Source organism: Lissotriton vulgaris, chromosome 6, assembly GCF_964263255.1.
Source record: "Lissotriton vulgaris chromosome 6, aLisVul1.2, whole genome shotgun sequence".
In the NCBI taxonomy this organism is placed as follows: domain Eukaryota; kingdom Metazoa; phylum Chordata; class Amphibia; order Caudata; family Salamandridae; genus Lissotriton; species Lissotriton vulgaris.
Window position 1 is genome coordinate 458,287,251 of NC_141694.1, and position 7,114 is coordinate 458,294,364.

Consider the following 7,114-nt stretch of genomic DNA (forward strand, 5'->3'; position numbering starts at 1 on the left):
GATTCTTTTCCATCGGCTGTACCCGCGGAGCGAATTAACTCTGAAGCCAACAGATCGCCCCCGGCTTCGCCAGGCTTGACGCTGGGCGTATTTCCACCTATATCTGCGCCCGCCTCTTTAGCACTTATGGGCAATTTAAAATCGGGCTCGCCCCTGGACCCATGCCCTGCTAAAATTCTGGCGAAATTGGCCGAGGTGGTCAATCCATTGGCTAACCCGCTACTGAATCTCTCGCTGAGCCAGGGAGTGGTTCCGCAGGCTTGGAAGCAGGCAATGGTCATCCCGCTGCTGAAAAAGCCTGGTCTGGATCCAAAGGCCCCAGTCAACTACCGGCCTATTTCTCTGCTGCCGGCTCTTACGAAAATTGTTGAAAAGCACGTGCAGACGGTGCTGTCCAATTTTCTTGAGTCGAATGAGATTCTGCATGCCACCCAGTCGGGCTTTCGCCCAAATCTCAGCACGGAGACTGCGCTCCTCGAGGTCTCAGAAACTATTAAAGGGGTTTTGGACACTGGGGGCAAAGCCATGCTGGTGATGCTGGATTTGTCGGCGGCTTTCGACACCGTCCCCCATGACGGTCTTCTCACAAGACTCTATGAGATAGGACTACGAGGGACGGTGTTCAGCTGTTTTTCCTCCTTTCTTGCTGGCCGCCGGGCCTCGCCAGATTCCGCTGTGATGCCGCCTCTGGGAGTCGGGGTCCCTCAGGGCTCTATCTTGAGCCCGACCCTCTTTAATATCTTCATGACCCCTTTGGTGGCGTTGGTGGAGTCGTTCGGGGCCCGGATCGTATCCTATGCAGACGACACCCAGCTCCTCTTCTCGTGTAAGAGAGGAGGAGACTTTGATGGGGAGAGTATCCGGGATTGCCTTGGGGCTGTTTTTCAATGGTTCCAACTGAACAGCCTCAAGTGCAATTCCGATAAGTCCGAGGTACTTTTCTTTGGGTGTGATACGGAGCCAGATTGGCCGGCTTGGTGGCCTACCAATATGTTCCCCCCAACTTGTTCATCCCAAATGGCTAAGAACTTGGGGGTCAAAATGGACAAGGGGTTGACCATGAAATCCCAGATCCTGGGGGTGTCGGGCATTTGCTTCGGCCTCCTTAGGATGCTACGGAGGTTTCTTCCCCTCTTATCGGAGGAGCACAGGAAGCTGACTGTGCAGGCCCTGATAGGCTCTAGGTTAGATTACTCTAACGTTCTGTACCTGGGCCTGCCAGAGTACTTGCTACAGCGGCTCCAAGTTGTGCAGAATGCTGCGGCGAGAGCGATTTTTGGATTGAACAGACGCGCTAGTGCTGTGGGCTTGCTCCAGACCCTGCACTGGCTCCCAATCCGCAAGCGGATCGCCTTTAAGGCTTTGACCTTGACATACAAGGCCCTCCATGCGACGGAAGCAAAGTACCTCCAAAGGAGACTTTCCTTTTACCGTCCGGCTCGCTCTCTGAGGTCAGAATCCCTGTTTTTGGCGACTGTCCCGCGAGTGAAGAGAGCACTTGGAGGTCGCTCCTTTGGACTACTGGCGCCACAGCTGTGGAACTCTCTGCCTCTTACACTTCGGGGAGCCACCAGCTCACTAGCTTTTAGAAAGGACCTCAAAACCTGGTTGTTCACCCAGTAGGCCTTTTTTTGCTTGTTGTTTTCTTTCTGTTTGTGACACTTTCTCTTTTAATGTGTTATGTTAGTATACTTCAGCCTACCTTAAATAAAAGCGCCTGGACACTCTTTTTGAGTAGCCGCGCGCTCTACAAAAGCCATTTTAACATAACATAACATAACAATGTGTATTTAACATCTCTTTATCATCTCCTGCCTCCATGTTGTTTCTGCTTTCCTTACAGACTATGGTATGAATTCCATATACCACAATAACTTCTGTAACAACATGCAAGATATCTACAAAGGAGACGGTGTACATTAAATTTTAGACTCTGCATTGGTACCTACATGTTGGTACTTAAATAAAAAAAATAAAAAAAACAACAAAAAGAACATTTATTGAAAAGTCTGTCATTCTTTTTTCCCCATGGTACGCTCCCTGGTGCGCTCCCCGGTGCGCGTACCGGGCGCTCCCCCTGCGTAAATCGAAAAAAAAAAATCTTTTTGCCGGGCCCTTTTATAGCCCCCACATCAGGGAGGGTCTACTCTGCCCCCTTATGGTCAATTCACCCTTTGTTTTTGCCACCTCTTGTGTCTCGATCCTACCGAGACACAAGATGGCGGCCGCTCCGGACTGTTTAGAATGTTTACAGACACCAGAGAGCCAATCAGCTTTCCGCGCGTAAGTCGCGTAGCGAGCCCGGTGCGCTCCCCGGTGCGCGTACCGGGGCGCGGCCATAGATATATATATTTTTTTAACCTAAATTACTCAAAAACCACTGGAGCACATATCTTGAGACATAGGAAAGGCACATCGGGCTACCAGTCCCTACAATTTTGCCAAGTTTGGTGGAAATCCATTCAGCCGTTCGGGCTAAAAGTGAGTTTGACTGCCCTATGGAAATTAACATAGGGAAAACACGTTTTGGGACCCCCCTTTTATCTCGGCCCCCGCTTCAGGAATCCCCCCCAAACTTTCAAAGAAGGACTGGAGCTCCGCGAGGCAAATTTGAAGAAAATTCCAGGCAGATTCGTCAACTGGCGCCAAAGTTATTTACAATAGAATTTTGAGATTTTGCATTGAAAAAAATTCTAACTATAACTACCTACTGGCGACCGCCAGTAGGTAATATATATATATATATATATAAATATATATATATATATATATATATATATATATATATATATATATATATATATATATATATATATATATATATATATATATATATATATATTACCTACTGGCGATAGCCAGTAGGTATATATAGTTAGGATTTTTTTCCTATGGGATTTTTGAAAATTCTATGTCGAATAACTTTGGCTTATGAGGACAGAATTGGCTGAAATTTTCAGGAAAATGGAACATTTTGTTTCTGAGCAGCCCCTGAAAATTTGGGGGGTTTTCGTCAAGGGGGGGCCGAGAAAAAAGGGGGGTCCCAAAACGTGTTTTTCCCATGCAATTTTCCATAGGGCGGTTGGCCTCACTTTTAGCCTGAACGGCTGAATGGATTTACACCAAACTTGGCAAAATTGTAGGGACTGGTAGCCCGATGTGCCTTTGCTATGTCTCAAGATATAGGCTCCAGTGGTTTTTACGAAAATTAACTTTGAAAAATATAAATTGGGCTACATTGGGCTATATATATGTTGGAGCCCAAATGTAGCCCAATGTAGCCCAATGTAGCCCAAAGATGGCCACCAGAGACAAAAAACCAAATGTAGCCCAAATATCAGCCAGATGTAGCCCAACTATAGCCCAATGACAGATTGTCCCAGAGTGTTCTAAAGAACAACTAGAGTGCTAACAGTCCTACTTGTTACAAAGGTATGGCACACCTGAAGCCATCTTGATTGGAATAAAGTGGTAACTCTTAAAACATTTAATTTAAAAAGGAACAAAATGAGGGGGTTCATTTTGCCATAGAAAGTATGATTAGCGAATATATGACGAAATCCCGCATACCATCAGTCCGCAAAAAAAATCCCGCATGTACTATTAGGCCGCAAATTAAAATAACGAAAACTTTTAGAACGAATATGCCTTTAGCATACACTAAACAACTAAACTACCCTAAACCCTAAAACACTACCCCCAGCATGACCCTACACTACACAAACAGTACAACACTACCCTAAACCCTAAAACACTACCCCCAGCATGACCCTACACTACACAAACACTACAACACTACCCTAAACCCTAAAACACTACCCCCAGCATGACCCTACACTACACAAACACTACAACACTACCCTAAACCCTAAAACACTACCCCCAGCATGACCCTACACTACGCAAACACTACAACACTACCCAAAACCCTAAAACACTACACCCCAGCATGACCCTACACTACGCAAACACTACAACACTACCCTAAACCCTAAAACACTACCCCCAGCATGACCCTACACTACACAAACACTACAACACAACCCTAAACCCTAAAACACTACCCCCAGCATGACCCTACACTACGCAAACACTACAACACAACCCTAAACCCTAAAACACTACCCCCAGCATGACCCTACACTACGCAAACACTACAACACTAACCTAAATCCTAAAACACTACCCCCAGCATGACCCTACACTACGCAAACACTACAACACTACCCAAAACCCTACAACACTACACCCCAGCATGACCCTACACTACGCAAACACTACAACACTACCCTAAACCCTAAAACACTACCCCCAGCATGACCCTACACTACGCAAACACTACAACACTACCCAAAACCCTAAAACACTACACCCCAGCATGACCCTACACTACGCAAACACTACAACACTACCCTAAACCCTAAAACACTACCCCAGCATGATCCTACACTACGCAAACACTAAGACACTACCCTAAACCCTAAAACACTACCCCCAGCATGACCCTACACTACGCAAACACTACAACACTACCCAAAACCCTAAAACACTACCCCCAGCATGACCCTACACTACGCAAACACTACAACACTACTCTAAATCCTAAAACACTACCCCCAGCATGACCCTACACTACGCAAACACTACAACACTACCCAAAACCCTAAAACACTACACCCCAGCATGACCCTACACTACGCAAACACTACAACACTACCCTAAACCCTAAAACACTACCCCCAGCATGACCCTACACTACGCAAACACTACAACACTACCCAAAACCCTAAAACACTACACCCCAGCATGACCCTACACTACGCAAACACTACAACACTACCCTAAACCCTAAAACACTACCCCCAGCATGACCCTACACTACGCAAACACTACAACACTACCCTAAACCCTAAAACACTACCCCCAGCATGACCCTACACTACGCAAACACTACAACACTACCCTAAACCCTAAAACACTACCCCCAGCATGACCCTACACTACGCAAACACTACAACACTACCCAAAACCCTAAAACACTACCCCCAGCATGACCCTACACTACGCAAACACTACAACACTACCCAAAACCCTAAAACACTACCCCCCAGCATGACCCTACACTACGCAAACACTACAACACTACCCAAAACCCTAAAACACTACCCCCAGCATGACCCTACACTACGCAAACACTACAACACTACCCAAAACCCTAAAACACTACCCCCAGCATGACCCTACACTACGCAAACACTACAACACTACCCAAAACCCTAAAACACTACACCCCAGCATGACCCTACACTACGCAAACACTACAACACTACCCTAAACCCTAAAATACTACACCCCAGCATGACCCTACACTACGCAAACACTACAACACTACCCAAAACCCTAAAACACTACCCCCAGCATGACCCTACACTACGCAAACACTACAACACTATCCTAAACCCTAAAACACTATGCCCAGCATGACCCTACACTACGCAAACACTACAACACTACCCTAAACCCTAAAACACTAGCCCCAGCATGACCCTACACTACGCAAACACTACAACACAACCCTAAACCCTAAAACACTACCCCCAGCATGACCCTACACTACGCAAACACTACAACACAACCCTAAACCCTAAAACACTACCCCCAGCATGACCCTACACTAAACAACCACCACAACTCTACACTACACTAACACAACACTACACTACACAACACTACACTACACTACACAATCACTAACCCACGAAAAAATTAACACAAACCCACTTACCTCTCTCGTCATCGTGGTTTTCACAACGCAAATGCATTTACCATACATGCCTTTAAAACGTAATTCTTTGTAAAGGCATGCGCGATAAATGCACATGCGTTTTGAAAAAATGCGGGATAATGGTATGCGAGCTCAATGACCTTGCGGGATAATGGTATGCGGACTGAAAGTCTGCGGGATAAAAAATGCGGGAAAATGGCTGCAAACCATGATTAGCAGCAGACTTCCCTGGTGAGCACTAGCTTTACTACAGTGATCTAATGAGCAACTAGAGTGCTAACATTCAGAATTTATGGCAAATGTGTGACACATCTGAATGCCTTCTTGATAGAACCAAAGTAAACAAGCATTGAAAATGCAATAGATCTCGCCCTCGTTTAAGTTAAAGCCATTCTGTTTGTAATGAGGTGGCTTTTTAGCTTTGCTTTTATTAGTGTTTTTAAAACTTTCATGTAAATAACATGCATATGTATGCATATATGTATATGTATGCATGCATTTATATTTATATAGATATGCAGATTACATATGTTTATATATGTATATTACCTACTGGCGATAGCCAGTGGGTATATATAGTTAGGATTTTTTCTCTATGGGATTTCTGAAAATTCTATGTCTAATAACTTTGGCGTTTGTGGACGGAATTGGCTGAAATTTTCAGGAAAATGGCACATTTTTTTTCTGAGCAGCCCCTGAAAATTTGGTGGGGTTTCGTCAAGGGGGGGCCGAGAACAAAGGGGGGTCCCAAAACGCGTTTTTCCCATTCATTTTTCCATAGGGCGGTTGGACTCACTTTTAGCTCGAACGGCTGAATAGATTTACATGAAACTTGGCAAAATTGTAGATATGGTTTGCCCGACGTGCCTTTGCTATGTCTCAATATATGTGCTCCAGTGGATTTTGAGAAATTAACGTTTAAAAAAATATATATATCTGTGACAGCGCTCCGGTTAGCGCCCCGGTTTGCGTACCTGACGCGTAACGGAACTTCGCGAAGCGAATCTGATTGGCTCTCCGGTGTCTGTCAACATTCTAAACAAACCGGAGCGGCCGCCATCTTGTCTCTCGGTACGATCGAGAGACAAGATGTGGTGAAAAACGAAGGGGGAAATGAAGGAAAGGGGGCAAGGTAGACCACTCCTGACCCCCTAGGATTGATGAGGGGGATATTAAAGTGCCCCGCGGGGCAAAACATTTTGCGATTTTACGCCGTAGAGGCGCGTCCCGGTACGCGAACCGGGCAGCTCACCGGGCAGCTAACCGGGCAGCTAACCGGCAGCGTAGCTGTCAACATTGTAAACAGTCCGGAGCGGCCGCCATCTTGTC